Here is a 17,130-nt window from a genome sequence, read left to right as displayed (position 1 = left end):
CGGCATGTCGTAACTTATAAATTTTGATTGGAAGGGTGCGTAGACAATAAATGGAAGTTTTTGCCCGTCTTATATTTAGAATTATGCGTAAAGTGATATTACTCATAAACCATACATAATACTGACCTAGGATCTTTTGATTTGGGATCCTTAGTTTATGACCTTGAAATTGAGGTCAAGGTCATAGGTTAATTGGACGTTCTAGATTTTGACCTTTGCTCGAAATTCATATTTTTATATCATAAAGCCATAGCAACTGACATTTTCAATTGAATCTTAATATTTTTATATCAAAATAGATCCTTATTGGTTGAAAGACCTTCAATTGTTCTTTGAACAATTGGTTTTTAATTATTTTTTTTTTTCTTCCGCCAAATTTTTTTTCCTTCACTGTTTTTTTGTTTCGCAAGATGTCGCTTAGATATATGGTATATGATATCGAACAGTTAATACGCTTCTGAAACTGACACCGCGTAACAAAAAACTTTACCTTGTAAGAGTTATCTCCCCGAACACTGTTTTTCTTGTTATCTCTAAGGCTTCGCAACCGTATAAGAAACCGGCAAATTTATTTTTCCAAATTGCTCGTTATATCCTCAGGATGTTCTGTTTTATTTTGACCGAAGCTATCCGGAGACTCAATATGAGCGCTATCCCCCCTTTTGTATATGATATAAGTGACATGCATTTCTAACTGGTAAACCATAAGTGATAGAGACCTAGGGTCTTTTGATTTAAGATCCTTGGTCCCAAAAAATGAAAATTAGGTCAAGGTCAAAGGTCAAGGTCAAATTCTAAATTTTGATTTTGGATTATTTTCACTTATTTTCATTAACCTTATAAGATATCGACAAATTATTTTTACTAAATTGTAAGTTGCGACATGTCGTAACTTATAAATTTTGGTTGCAAGTGTGCGTAGACAATAAACATGAGTTTTCGCTCCTCTTATATTTAGAATTATGCGTAAAGTGATATTACTCATGAACCATACATATTAAGGAACTAGTGTCTTTTGATTCGAGATGTTTAGTCTATGACCTTGAAATTGAGGTCAAGGTCAAAGGTTAATTGGACGTTCTAGATTTTGACCTTTGCTCGAAATTCATATTTATACATCATAAAGCCATTGGAACTGACATTTTCAACTGAATTTTAATATTTTCATATCAAAATAGATCCTTTTTTGTTGAAAGACCTTCAATTGTTCTCTGAACAATTGGTTTTTAATTATTATTTTTTTTTTTTTTTCTTCCGCCAACTTTTTTTTCCTTCTCTGTTTTTTTGTTTCACAAGATATCGCTTAGATATAAGGTAAATGATATCGAACAGTTAATACGCTTCTGAAACTGACACCGCGTAACAAAAAACTTGACCTTGTAAGAGTTATCTCCCCGAACACTGTTTTTCTTGTGGCCACTACTCCTTCGCAACCGTATAAGAAACCGACAAATTTTTATTTCCAAATTGCTCGTTACATCCTTAGGATGTTCTGTTTCATTTCAACCGAAGCTATCCGGAGACTCCATATGAGAGTTATCCCCCCTTTTATATATGATATCAGTGATATGCATTTCTAACTGGTAAACTATAAGTGATAGAGACCTAGGGTCTTTTGATTTAAGATCCTTGGTCCAAAAAAATGAAAATTAGGTCAAGGTCAAAGGTCAAATTCAAATTCTAAATTTTGATTTTGGCTTATTTTCACTTATTCTCATTAACTTGATAAGATATTGACAAATTCTTTTTACTAAATTGTTAGTTGCGACATGTCGTAACTTAAAATTTTTGATTGGAAGGGTGCGTAAACAATAAACGGGAGTTTTTGCCCCTCTTATATTTAGAATTATGCGTAAAGTGATATTACTCATGAACCATACATTCTACTGACCTAGGGTCTTTTGATTTGGGATCCTTGGTTTATGACCTTGAAATTGGGGTCAAGGTCATAGGTTAATTGGACGTTCTAGATTTTGACCTTTGCTCGAAATTCTTATTTTGATATCATAAAGACATAGCAACTGACATTTTCAACTGAATCTTAATATTTTCATATCAAAATAGATCCTTATTGGTTGAAAGACCTTCAATTGTTCTTTGAACAATTGGTTTTTAATTATTATTATTATTATTATTATTTTTTTTTTTTTTCTTCCGCCAACTTTTTTTTCCTTCGCTGTTTTTTTGTTTCACAAGATATCGCTTAGATATAAGGTAAATGATATCGACCAGATAATACGCTTCTGAAACTGACACCGCGTAACAAAAAACTGTACCTTGTAAGAGTTATCTCCCCGAACACTGTTTTTCTTGTGGTCACTACTCCTTCGCAACCGTAAAAGATTACGACAAATTTATTTTACCAAATTGCTCGTTATATCCTAAGGATGTTCTGTTTCATTTTGACCGAAGCTATCCGGAGACTCCATATGAGAGTTATCCCCCTTTTTATATATGATATAAGTGATATGCATTTCTAACTGGTAAACTATAAGTGATAGAGACTTAGGGTCTTTTGATTTAAGATCCTTGGTCCAAAAAAATGAAATATAGGTCAAGGTCAAAGGTCAAGGTCAAATTCTAAATTTTGATTTTTGCTTATTTTCACTATTTTCAATTACTTTATAAGATTTCGACTAATTATTTTAACTAAATTGTTAGTTGCGACATGTCGTAACTTAAAAATTTTGATTGGAAGGGTGCGTAGACAATAAATGGGAGTTTTTGCCCCTCTTATATTTAGAATTATGCGTAAAGTGATATTACTCATGAACCATACATAATACAGACCTAGGGTCTTTTGATTTGGGATCCTATGTTTATGACCTTGAAATTGAGGTCAAGGTCATAGGTTAATTGGACGTTCTAGATTTTGACCTTTGGTCGAAATTCATATTTATACATCATAAAGCCATAGGAACTGACATTTTCAACTGAATCTTAATATTTTCTTATCAAAATACATCCTTATTGGTTGAAAGACCTTCAATTGTTCTTTGAACAATTGGTTTTTAATTATTTTTTTTTTTCTTCCGCCAAATTTTTTTTCCTTCACTGTTTTTTTGTTTCCCAAGATGTCGCTTAGATATATGGTATATGATATCGAACAGTTAAAACGCTTCTGAAACTGACACCGCGTAACAAAAAACTTTACCCTGTAAGAGTTATCTCCCCGAACACTGTTTTTCTTGTGGCCACTACTCCTTCGTAACCGTAAAAGATTACGACAAATTTATTTTACCAAATTGCTCGTTACATCCTAAGGATGTTCTGTTTCATTTTGACCGAAGCTATCAGGAGACTCCATATGAGAGTTATCCCCCCTTTTATATATGATATAAGTGAAATGCATTTCTAACTGGTAAACTATAAAGGATAGATACCTAGGGTCTTTTGATTTAAGATCCTTGGTCCAAAAAAATGAAAATTAGGTCAAGGTCAAAGGTCAAGGTCAAATTCTAAATTTTGATTTCGGCTTATTTTCACTTATTTTCATTAAGTTTTCGACAAATTATCTTTACTAAATTGTTAGTTGCAACATGTCGTAACTTATAAATTTAGATTGGAAGGGTGCGTAGACAATAAATGGGAGTTTATGTCCCTCTTATATTTAGAGTTTAGCGTAAAGTGATATTGCTCATGAACCATACATAATACAGACCTAGGGTCTTTTGATTTAGGTTCCTTGGTTTATGACCTTGAAATTGAGGTCAAGGTCATATGTTAATTTTACGTTCTAGATTTTGACCTTTGCTTGAAATTCATATTTTTACATCATTAAGCCATAGGAACTGACATTTTCAACTGAATCTTTATATTTTCATATCAAAATAGATCCTTTTTGGTTGAAAGACCTTCAATTGTTCTTTGAACAATTGGTTTTTAATTATTATTTTTTTTTTTTTTTTTCTTCCGCCAACATTTTTTTCCTTCGCTGTTTTTTTGTTTCACAAGATGTAGCTTAGATATTTGGTATATGATTTCGTACAGTTAATGCGCTTCTGAAACTGACACCGTGTAACAAAAACCTTTACCTTGTAAGAGTTATCTCCCCGAACACTGTTTTTCTTGTGGCCACTAAGGCTTCGCAACCGTATAAGAAACCGACAAATTTATTTTTCCAAATTGCTCGTTCTATCCTTAGGATGTTCTGTTTCATTTCAACGGAAGCTATCCATAGACTCCATATGAGAGTTATCCCCCCTTTTATATATGAGATCAGTGATATGCATTTCTAACTGGTAAACTATAAGTGATAGAGACCCAGGGTCTTTTGATTTAAGATCCTTGGTCCAAAAAAATGAAAATTAGGTCAAGGTCAAAGGTTAAGGTCAAATTCTTAATTTTGATTTTGGCTTATTTTCACCTTTTTTCATTAACCTTATAAGATATCGACAATTTTTTTTAGTAAATTGTTAGTTGCGACATGTCGTAACTTATGAATTTTGGTTGCGAGGGTGCGTAAACAATAAAAGGGAGTTTTCGCCCCTCTTATATTAAGAATTATGCGTAAAGTGATTTTACTCATGAACCATACATATTAAGGAACTAGTGTCTTTTTATTTGAGATGTTTAGTCTATGACCTTGAAATTGAGGTCAAGGTCATAGGTTAAATGGACGTTCTAGCTTTTGACCTTTGCTTAAAATTCATATTTATACATCATTAAGCCATAGGAACTGACATTTTCAACTGAATTTTAATATTTTCATATCTAAATAGATCCTTATTGGTTGAAAGACCTTCAATTGTTCTTTGAACAATTGGTTTTTAATTATTTTTTTTTTTCTTCCGCCTAAATTTGTTTCTTGGGTAGTATTGATGTTTCAAAAGATGTCGCTTAGATATTTGGAATATGATATCGTATAGTTTATATGCTTTAAAAATTTACAACCGTGTAACAAAATACTTTACGTTGTAAGAGTTATCTCCCAAAACACTGTTTTTCTTGTGGCCACTACTCCTTTGCAACCGTTAAAGATTGCGACAAATTTATTTTACCAAATTGCTCCTTACATCTTCAGGATTAGGTTATTCATTTGGACCGAAGCTTAACGGAGACTCCATATGAGAGTTATTCCCCCTTTTCCATTTAATTAAGTGATATCCATTTCCAACTGATAAACCATAAGTGATAGAGACCTAGGGTCTTCAGATTTGAGGTCCTTGGTCCAAAAAAACGAAAATGAGGTCAAGGTCAAAGGTCAAGGTCATATTCTAAATTTTGATTTTGGCTTAATTTCACTTCTTTTCAAATACCGTATGACATATTGACAAATAATTTTTCATAAATTGTTAGTTGCGACATGTCCTTACTTGTATATTTTGGTTGAAAGGGTGCGCATACAAAAAATGGGAGTTTTTGTCCATCTTACATTTAGAATTATGCGTAAACTGGTATTACTCATTAACCAAACATATTAAAGACCTAGGGTCTTTTGATTTAAGGTCCTTGGTTTGTGACCTTAAAATTGAGGTGAAGGTCATAGGTTAATACGACGTTCTAGATTTTGACCTTTGCTTTAAATTCATATAAATACCTCATAAAGCCATAGGAACTAATATTTTAAACTGATTTTTCATATTTCAATATCAAAATAGACCATTACTAGTGGAAAGACCTACAATTGTTCTCTGAACAATTGGTTTTTAATTTTTTTTTTTTTCTTCCGCCTAATTTTTTTCTTGCGTAGTATTGATGTTTCAAAAGATGTCGCTTAGATATTTGGAATATGGTATCGTATAGTTTATACGCTTTAAAAATTTACAACTTCGTAACAAAATACTTTACGTTATAAGAGTTATCTCCCCAAACACTGTTTTTCTTGTGGCCACTACTCCTTCGCAACCGTAAAAGATTACGACAAATTTATTTTACCAAATTGCTCGTTACTTCTTCAGGATTAGGCAATTCATTTGGACCGAAGCTTTCCATAGACTCCATAGTAGAGTTATTTCCCCTTATGTAAATGATATAAGTTATATGCATTTCTAACTGGTAAACCATAAGTGATAGAGACCTAGGGTCTTCAGATTTGAGGTCCTTGGTCCAAAAAAATGAAAATGAGGTCAAGGTCAAAGGTCAAGCTCATGTTCTAAATTTTGATTTTTGCTTATTTTCACTGATTTTCAAATACCGTATGACATATCGACAAATAATTTTTCAAAATTGTTAGTTGCGACATGTCCTGACTTGTATATTTTGGTTCAAAGGATGCACATACAATAAATTGGAGTTTTTGCCCATCTAATATTTAGGTTTACCTGTAAAGTGATATTACTCTTTAACCAAACATATTTAAGACCTAGGGTCTTTTGATTTAAGATCCTTGGTTTGTGACCTTGAAATTGAGGTCAAGGTCATAGGTTAATAGGACGTTCTAGATTTTGACCTTTGCTTTAAATTGACATAACTACATCATAAAGTCATAGGAACTAACATTTTAAACTGATTTTTCATATTTCAAAATAGATCTTTACTAGTGGAAAGACCTTCAATTGTTCTCTGAACAATTGGTTTTTAATTATTATTAGGTCTTTCCACCTTTCCGTGGAAAGACCTATTGAATTTGTTCTGATTATTATTATTATTATTATTATTTTTTTTTTTTTTTCTTCCGCCTAATTTTTTTACTTGCGTATTATTGATGTTTCAAAAGATGTCGCTTAGATATTTGGAATATGGTATCGTATAGTTTATACGCTTTAAAAATTTACAACTTCGTAACAAAATACTTTACGTTATAAGAGTTATCTCCCCAAACACTGTTTTTCTTGTGGCCACTACTCCTTCGCAACCGTTAAAGATTAGGACAAATTTATTTTACCAAATTGCTAGTTACATCTTCAGGATTAGGATATTCATTTGGACCGAAGCTTTATGGAGACTCCATATGAGAGTTATTCCCCCTTTTCCATTTAATTAAGTGATATGCATTTCTAAATGGCAAACCATAAGTGATAAAGACATAGGGTCTTTAGATTTGAGGTCCTTGGTCCAAAATAATAAAAATGAGGTCAAGGTCAAAGGTCAAGGTCATATTCTAAATTTTGATTTTGGCTTATTTTCTCTTATTTTCAACAACCGTGAAAGATATCGACAAATTCTTTTTTACTAAATTGTGAGTTGCGACATGTTGTAACTTATAAATTTTGGTTGGAAGGGTGCGTAAACAATAAATGAGAGTTTTCGCCCATCTTATATTTAAAATCATGCCTATAGTGATATAACTCATTAACCATACATATTACAGACCTAGGGTCTTTTTGTTTGAGGTCCTTGGTTCATGACCTTGAAATTGAGGTCAAGGTCAAAGGTTTATAGGACGTTCTAGATTTTGACCTTTGCTTTAAATTCATATTTATCCATTATAAAGTTATAGGAACTGACATTTTAGATTGATTTTTAATATTTTGATAATAAAATAGATCTTTACTTGTGGAAAGACCTTCAATTGTTCTTTGAACAATTGGTTTTTAATTATTTTTTTTTTTCTTCCGCCTAATTCTTTTCTTGCGTAGCATTGATGTTTCAAAAGATGTCGCTTAGATATTTGGAATATGATATCGTATAGTTTATACGCTTTAATAAGTTACAAACGCGTAACAAAATACTTTACGTTGTAAGAGTTATCTCCCCAAACACTGTTTTTCTTGTGGCCACTACTCCTTCGCAACCGTAAAAGATTACGACAAATTTATTTTACCAAATTGCTCGTTACATCTTCAGGATTAGGTTTTAGTTTTGACCGAAGCTATCCGGAGACTCCATATGAGAGTTATTCCCCCTTATGTATTTGATATAGGTGATATGCGTTTCTAACTGGTAAACCATAAGTGATAGAGACCTAGGGTCTTTTGATTTGAGATCCTTGGTCCAAAAAAATGAAAATAAGGTCAAGGTCAAAAGTCAAGGTCATATTCTAAAATTTGATTTTGGCTTATTTTCACTTATTTTCAAATACCGTATAACATATCGACAAATATTTTTTCCTTAATTGTTAGTTGCGACATGTCCTTACTTGTATATTTTGGTTGAAAGGGTGCGCATACAATAAATGGGAGTTTTTGTCCATCTTACATTTAGAATTATGCGTAAAGTGGTATTACTCATTAACCAAACATATTAAAGACCTAGGGTCTTTTGATTTAAGGTCCTTGGTTTGTGACCTTGAAATTGAGGTCAAGGTCATAGGTTAATACGACAATCTAGATTTTGACCTTTGCTTTAAATTCATATATATACATAATAAAGCCATAGAAACTATCATTTTAAACTGATTTTTCATATTTCAATATCAAAATAGATCTTTACTAGTGGAAAGACCTACAATTGTTCTCTGAACAATTGGTTTTTAATTATTATTATTTTTTTTTTTTTTCTTCCGCCTAAATTTTTTTCTTGCATATTATTGATGTTTCAAAAGATGTCGCTTAGATATTTGGAATATGAAGTCGTATAGTTTATACACTTTCAAAATTTACAACTGCGTAACAAAATACTTTATGTTGTAAGAGTTATCTCCCCAAACACTGTTATTCTTGTGGCCACAACTCCTTCGCAACCGTAAAAGATTACAACAAATTTATTTTACCAAATTGCTCGTTACGTCTTCAGGATTAGAATATTCATTTGGACCGAAACTATCCGGAGACTCCATATGAGAGTTATTTCCCCTTATGCATTTGATATAAGTGATATGCGTTTCTTACTGGTAAACCATCAGTGATATAGGCCTAAGGTCTTTAGATTTGAGGTCCTTGGTCCAAAAAAATGAAAATAAGATCAAGGTCAAAGGTCAAGGTCATATTCTAAATTTTTAATTTTGGCTTATTTTCTCTTATTTTCAACAACCGTGAAAGATATTGACAAATTCTTTTTACTAAATTGTGAGTTGCAACATGTTGTAACTTATAAATTTTGGTTGGAAGGGTGCGTAAACAATAAATGAGAGTTTTCGCCCATCTTATATTTAAAATCATGCCTATATTGATATAACTCATTAACCATACATATTACAGACCTATGGTCTTTTTGTTTGAGGTCCTTGGTTGGTGACCTTGAAATTGAGGTCAAGGTCAAAGGTTAATAGGACGTTCTAGATTTTGACCTTTGCTATAAATTCATATTTATACATTATAAAGTCATAGGAACTGACATTTTAGATTGATTTTTAATATTTTAATAAAATAGATCTTTACTTGTGGAAAGACCTTCAATTGTTCTTTGAACAATTGGTTTTTAATTTTTTTTTTTATTCTTCCGCCTAATTCTTTTCTTGCGTAGTATTGATGTTTCAAAAGATGTCGCTTAGATATTTGGAATATGATATCGTAAAGCGTATGCACTTTTAAAACTGACCACTGCGTAACCAAATACTTTACGTTGTAAGAGTTATCTCCCCAAACACTGTTTTTCTTGTGGCCACTACTCCTTTGCAACTATAAAAGATTACGACAAATTTATTTTACCAAATTGCTCGTTACATCCTCAGGATGTTCTGTTTTATTTTGACCGAAGCCGTATAGAGACTCCATATGAGAGTTAGTTCCCCTTTTGTATTTGAAATTTTGAAATGTATTTTAAACTGGAAAACCATAAGTGATAGAGACCTAGGGTCTTTTGTTTTGAGATCATTGGTCCAAAAAAATGAAAATTAGGTAAAGGTCAAAGGTCAAAGTCATATTCTAAATTTTGATTTTGGCCTATTTTCACTAATTTTCATTAACCTTATAAGATACCGACAAATTATTTTTACTAAATTGTTAGTTGCGACATGTCGTAACTTATATATTTTGGTTAAAAGGGTGTGTAGACATAAAATGGGAGTTTTTGCCCCTCCCATATTAAGAATTAAACGTAAAGTGATATAACTCATTAACTATACATATTACAGACCTAGGGTCTTTTTATTTGGGGTCCCTGGTTTAAGACCTTGAAATATAGGTCAAGGTCATCAGTAAATTTGACGTTCTAGATTTTGAACTTTGCTCAAAATTCATATTTATACATCATTAAGCCATAGGAACTGACATTTTCAACTGAATTTTAATATTTTCATATCAAAATAGATCCTTATTGGTGGAAAGACCTTCAATTGTTCTCTGAACAATTGGTTTTTAATTATTATTATTATTTTTTTTTTTATTCTTCCGCCTAATTCTTTTCTTGCGTAGTATTGATGTTTCAAAAGATGTCGCTTAGATATTTGGAATATGATATCATAAAGCGTATGCACTTTTAAAACTGACCACTGCGTAACCAAATACTTTACGTTGTAAGAGTTATCTCCCCAAACACTGTTTTTCTTGTGGCCACTACTCCTTCGCAACCATAAAAGATTACGACAAATTTATTTTACCAAATTGCTCGTTACATCCTCAGGATGTTCTGTTTTATTTTGACCGAAGCCGTATAGAGACTCAATATGAGAGTTAGTTCCCCTTTTGTATTTGAAATTTTGAAATGTATTTTAAACTGGAAAACCATAAGTGATAGAGACCTAGGGTCTTTTGTTTTGAGATCATTGGTCCAAAAAAATGAAAATTAGGTAAAGGTCAAAGGTCAAGGTCATATTCTAAATTTTGATTTTGGCCTATTTTCACTAATTTTCATTAACCTTATAAGATACCGACAAATTATTTTTACTAAATTGTTAGTTGCGACATGTCGTAACTTATATATTTTGGTTAAAAGGGTGTGTAGACATAAAAAGGGAGTTTTTGCCCCTCCTATATTAAGAATTAAATGTAAAGTGATATAACTCATTAACTATACATATTACAGACATAGGGTCTTTTTATTTGGGGTCCCTGGTTTATGACCTTGAAATATAGGTCAAGGTCATCAGTAAATTTGACGTTCTAGATTTTGACCTTTGCTCAAAATTCATATTTATACATCATTAAGCCATAGGAACTGACATTTTCAACTGAATTTTAATATTTTCATATCAAAATAGATCCTTATTGGTGGAAAGACCTTCAATTGTTCTCTGAACAATTGGTTTTTAATTATATTTATAAGTACGTCTGAGTCAGTGACAACTCTACAACAGATTTATCCATCGGATCGCCATCAATGATGGTGATACATGGCTGTGTACATTATGTATATACAACTCGTCTAAACATCAACCCAACAATGTTAGATCTGTAAATTTGCTTTCGCAAATTTTTTGTTCTTCCCTCGCCGGGATTCGACCCCATGCTACTGTGATATCGTGACACCAAATCGCCTGCACTACAGCCGTCCCGCTAGACCACACGACCACCTGGTATATATATATATATAACTCGTCTAAACATCAACCATATATATATATATATATATATATAGTATATGTTTCTAAACAAAAATAGATAGATTTGCATAAAATAAATTCTTGAAATGATTATCAAAGAGGGACGAAAGATACCAGAGGGACTGTCAAACTCATAAATCGAAAACAAACTGACAACGCCATGGCTAAAAATGAAAAAGACAAACAGAAAAACAATAGTAAACATGACACAACATACAAAACTAAAGACTTAGCAACACGAACCCCACCAAAAACTAGGGGTGATCGCAGGTGCTCCGGAAGGGTAAGCAGATCCTGCTCCACATGTGGCACCCGTCGTGTTGTGATAAAAAAAAATCCGGTAAATAGTCTAATTCGGTAGGTCACATTCATGAAAGGGAAGGGGATTGTAGTTACGACGTAAGGAACATATCCGATATAATTTGTGAAACGGTTATTCCGTAACGGTCAACCAACTCGTGACGGCGTCCGTAAAATTTACAAAGGGATGATTTCAACTTCTCCAATTGTTTACATCAATCAAAATGTTGCGTTCTAAGCGTAACCAACACATATAAATAATCACAATGGAAACGAAAGAAAATCTACAAAATATAGTAAGTTACAATTTCATAAAATGATAGCTTTACCCAAAAATAAAAACTTTTTTTTGTATTCGAATATAATTCAACTTACCTGGTGTAAAACAAGAGTAAGTTCTAGTAAATAAAGATGTTTATTCTTGGAAATCACTGAGTAATCAAAGTGACCGTTGAAATCCTAAATTGTTTTCATGCGGGCGCGGTCACATAATCACTGATTTCTAAACTTTCTCCTGTTTTCATCAGTCAAAACGTATCTTGTATCGTTCCCTTGACCACAACCTATTTTCACTCGTTGGTCAATAATCAAGTCATGGGAGACAGGTGCTATTAATAATTTCACACATGAGTGACCATGAGTAATAGGAAAACATAATAGGGTTCTTTAACAATAGCCGTAATTTACATGCAAAGAGAATAATTAAGCACTTACATGTCTATTTGTTAATTGGCCTAATTATGTAATCTAAAAGTTGTACACATATATCATTCTTCTTCAACAATAATTAACATTCCAAAAATAATGTAACTACCATAAGGAGAAATTTTAAAAATAAATTAAAATTTAAACTTCAAAATACTTTAACCAAATTTTTTTTTAATAATTTTCACTTTAAAATACCTTAAAGATACGAATCCCTTCGTATTTTACGGACGCCATCACGAAACGTTATGGTATAACTGTTTCACAGATGATATCGGATATGTTCCTTATGTCGTAACTACAATACCCTTCCCTTTTCACGAATGTAACCTACCGAATTAGACTATTTACCGGATTTGTAATAACATAAGCAACACGATGGATGCCACATGTGGAGCAGGATCTGCTTACCCTTCCGAAGCATCTGTGATCACCCCAAGTTTTTAGTGGGGTTCGCGTTGCTTAGTCTTTAGTTTTCTATAGTGTGTCCTCTGTGCTATTGTTTGTCTGTTCTTTTTATTTTTAGCCATGGCGTTGTCAGTTAATTTTTTTTCTATGAGTTTGACTCTCCCTCTGGTATCTTTTAGTGTGGTCTGTTATGTTAACATTTTGTCTTTGGCAATTCATAAAGTTGTTATAGTAAAATTATGAATTACCAAGACAAAATTACGGAAGCGTATTAGCGCCACACATTTTTTTTTTTTTTATTTTTCTTCCTATGTTTGCGTTTAACGCAAACCTTTGCGTTATAACGCAAACCTTTGCGATATAACGCAAACCTTTGCGTTACAACGCAAACCTTTGCGATATAACGCAAACCTTTGCGTTACAACGCAAACCTTTGCGTTATAACGCAAACATTTGCGATATAACGCAAACGTTATAACGCAAACATTTGTTTTATCTTATTTCTTATTTAAGATTCAAAGGAAACAGTAGTTATTAATGGAGGAGGCTGTATATAATAAAATTGATCACTTTTGTAGTAATTGCAAAGTAAACTACTTGAATAATTAGATCATATCAATGACTAATAATGAGCAGAATAATATAAGAAGATGTGGTATGAGTGCCAATAAGAAAACTCTCCATCTAAGTCACTATTCGTAAAAGTAAACCATCATAGGCCGAATTACGGTCTTCAACACGGAGCATTGGCTCACACTAAACAACAAACTATAAAGGTCCCCAAAAACGATATCCAAGTTACTACTAGTATATATATTACAAAGAAAATTGAGTAAATTGAGGCTATACCTAAGAAAAAAATCAACCCTGCTAATATAGCTATAACCGAATATAAATATACTTCCAAAGTAAGCTCTCGTTTGAGAATTGTGTAAAGTAGGTTACATTCAAACAAGCTACCCTTTGGCAATAAATGTATAGAATGAAGATGTTTTATTAATAAAATTATGTTCTCTCTATTCAAATTGCTACCCAAGCATCTTAAAAATACTTCATTATATTGAAATGAAAATTCAATGACTTTCTATCAAAGAATCTTGATCATATTCTGAGATTTTAAAAAAAATGTTTCCTTATTAATAATTCATTTTAAAGCAGAAAAATCATTTTGTCTATTTGACTTGGAGGTTTCACAATTGTATGACATTATTTTTGATCTTTCAATTTTAATATGACTATATACTAAACTATATCTATTTTCTTGTTAAATTATATAACTTTTCTGATGCACAAATCAGTCTTAATTTATGTATAATTGCACTTCAATTATTCCATTATTCCTATGCATATTTATTATAATGATTTGGCCTTGTATGTATGTTTCTTTTTTTATCTACTAGTTAATCACATCCGAAATGAATGACATACGGACATATATACAAAACTGAATGAATAAAAGGTTTATACGCAAAGGTTTGCGTTGTAACGCAAACATAGGAAGAAAAATAAAAAAAAAAATGTGTGGCGCTAATACGCTTCCGTACAAAATTTTAATATAACATAAATATTAGTTTAGATCTTAATTAAACTAACTATGGTACTAGCCCCTATAGCTTGACACAAATAAAGATTCTGAAGTACAATGTACGTTGACAGCTGTCGTAACTTTATGACATTTTGTTGAACTTTACTAGGCATATTACCTCGCATATTACCGGAGGGAAATTTGAAATAATCCTGCTTTTAAAATTGAAGGAGAAAGGTTTTAAAGTATAGAACAGTTAAACAATAATTACATTTAAAATATTTTTGACAGTAGATTATGCCTATATAAACTGTATGAAATAAAATAAACTGCATTTTTCTGTAACAATAAAGATTTTATCAATAATACTCATTATAACGATTGTCAAAATATTTACCAATTATTATATAATACTTATTTATAATTTAGAGAAAATTTTAAAATATAAATTATAATGACATAAATTGTTTGCATATGTTGTAAAGCTTACCTATAAACTTTTTTACTGTAATTCAAGGCTAACTTCTATAAATATAACTGTCTGAATTGAGCTTTAAAGTTTAAATTTAAACCAATTTTCCAACAATACGATAATTTATCAACCTATCAAGGAGCAGATAACAAAAAAAAAAAAAAACCACACAACAAAGGAACCTGTAGGATGTGTACATACCACGAAGTGGGATGGGTTTGAACACGACAAGTACATGTATAAAGGCTTCCTATTGTATGATAGACAAAATCTTTGTGAAAAGTGCGTGGTTGCATTTTTATAATCATCTGCCTGTCACTATGTTTTTGTTCGTTTGGGTAAGTGTATCCGGGTCGTAGTTATAACCTTCAAATTGAACACAAGCTTTTCCAAAAATAAGGTGCAGAAATTGATTAAGCTGAGGTTATGAATAAAATCTTGAAAAAAAATGTCATAAATCCGAATAAATCGGACACAAGCTAATTGCACTGGTGATCATTTAAGACAGTTTGGATCTGTTGATAGCTGACTATGCGGCACCTATCTCAAGTCAGGAGAATCTGGTCTTTGTTAGTCTTGTATATATTTTTTTGTTAACTTTAGTTCATTTATATGTTGGAGTTTAGTGTGACGTCCATTTTCACTGAACTAGTACATCTTTTTATTTAGGGGCCACCTGAGGACCACCTCCGGGTGCGGGATTTTCTAACTGGCTTCGGTTGTTGTCTGCTATTTGTTCGTATTGTTGTCTCTTTCACATTTTCCCCATTTCCATTCTCAATTTTATTATCAGCACTTGTAGCTATTGAAATTCTGTTCAAATATATAGCCATGCCATAACAAAAAATGTCTTTAAAATGAATCTAATAGGCATTTTTAAATACAAACGCTTTATTTACTTCGTATAAATTAGGTATTTAAAAACATGTTACATAAAATCACTAAATCTAAAAGATAAAACTTCCCTTTGTCAAATCACTAAAATAATATCTAGTTGCGCCATGAGCACATGATACACCCTTCGTCTTGTGGGAGAAGTTTTATGCAAAAATCATAAACAGTCTATGGAAGAAGCCTACCGATAAAAACTTTTCTTATATCACATAGCGATATTGTCTAATATCAATTGTAAATATGCAGACATTCCATGCGGAAAATGTTGTTTTCGGCAACGAAAAATTAAGAAAATACTAATTTTAAAACTAATTGTTCAAATATAAACAACAATTGAGTCTAAATATACATGCAGAAGTTAGTTAGAAGCTTAAGTTTATGTCAGTGTAAAATTTGAAGTGCTGTGTTTTTCTTATATACATAAATAAACAATGCGATACTTTTAAAATATCATAGCGGTGTTTTTATTATATCAATATTAGTACCGATTAGTATTAATATTAGATTGTTGTACCCATATTTTGACAATTTTACCTATTATGTCTGTTTTGTTCACGCATCGTTGTAAATATGACAGAATTTGACGAGACTGTCATACACGTGAGAGGTGAAGTGCTATAAAACCAGGTTCAATCCACCATTTTCAAAATTTGAAAATGCCAGTACCGAGTCAGAAATATGACAGTTGTTATCCATTCGTTTGGTGTGTTTTATCATTTGATTGTACCATTTGATAAGGGACTTTCTGATTTGAATTTTCCTCGGAGTTCAGTATTTTTTTAATTTTACTTCTTAGTAGTATTGTTTTTTAAGACCATTGCTTCAATTCAAATTGTTTTTGGTAACATCTTACAAATTTCTCAATTGGTTTTGGAAGCAAATCTAATCAAATAAGAGTTTAATAAACAATGCCGTAATCAAATAATCAGATAGCTAAGTATCAAAATGATTGACTTGTACTTTTGAATCTCCTTTTTTTTTTTTTTTTTTTTTAAATTAGACCGTTGGTTTTCCTGTTTGAATGATTTAACACTAGCAATGTCCTTGTTCCTATATAGCGTGGTGTTCGCTGTGAGCCAAGGCTCCGTGTTTAAGGACCTACTTTGATCTATAATGATTTACTTTAAACAAATTATTACTTTGATGGAAAGTTGTCTCATTCGAACTCATGCACCATCTTCTTATATCTATAAATCTCCATCCAAATAACAATTTTAAAAAAAGTAAACCATGATTATAGGTCAATGTACGGCCTTCAACACGGAGCCTTGGCTCACACAGAACAACAAGCTATAAAGGGCCCCAAAATTACTAGTGTAAAACCATTCAAACGGGAAAACCAACGGTCTTATCTATATAAAAAAACGAGAAACGAGAAACACGTATATATTACATAAACAAACGACAACTACTGTACATCAGATTCCTGACTTTGGACAGGTGCAAACATTTGCAGCGGGATTAAACGTTTTAATGGATCCAAACCTTCTCCCTTTTTCTGAAACAATAGCATAACATCACAAC

General features: G+C 31.8%; 1 protein-coding gene across 5 annotated transcripts in view; it reads right to left on the bottom strand.

The window, feature by feature from the left end:
• The window catches only part of LOC143042553 (uncharacterized), a 72,434-nt gene that overhangs the window by 15,385 nt on the left and 39,919 nt on the right, over positions 1-17,130 (bottom strand). Inside the window, exon 1 of one of the 5 annotated variants that reach the window (XM_076214934.1) lies at positions 14,731-14,840. The exons of 3 other annotated variants lie outside the window; for them this stretch is intronic. The gene's annotated coding sequence lies outside the window, so the exon portion shown is untranslated. Of the gene's footprint in view, positions 1-11,977; positions 12,166-14,730; positions 14,841-17,130 lie in introns of those variants that run through there. One more of the 5 variants, XM_076214932.1, reaches the window with a different exon arrangement.

The sequence above is a fragment of the Mytilus galloprovincialis genome, chromosome 8 (assembly GCF_965363235.1).
Source record: "Mytilus galloprovincialis chromosome 8, xbMytGall1.hap1.1, whole genome shotgun sequence".
In the NCBI taxonomy this organism is placed as follows: domain Eukaryota; kingdom Metazoa; phylum Mollusca; class Bivalvia; order Mytilida; family Mytilidae; genus Mytilus; species Mytilus galloprovincialis.
Note: the sequence above shows the minus strand (reverse complement) of the source record. Positions and strands in the feature narration are given on the sequence as shown.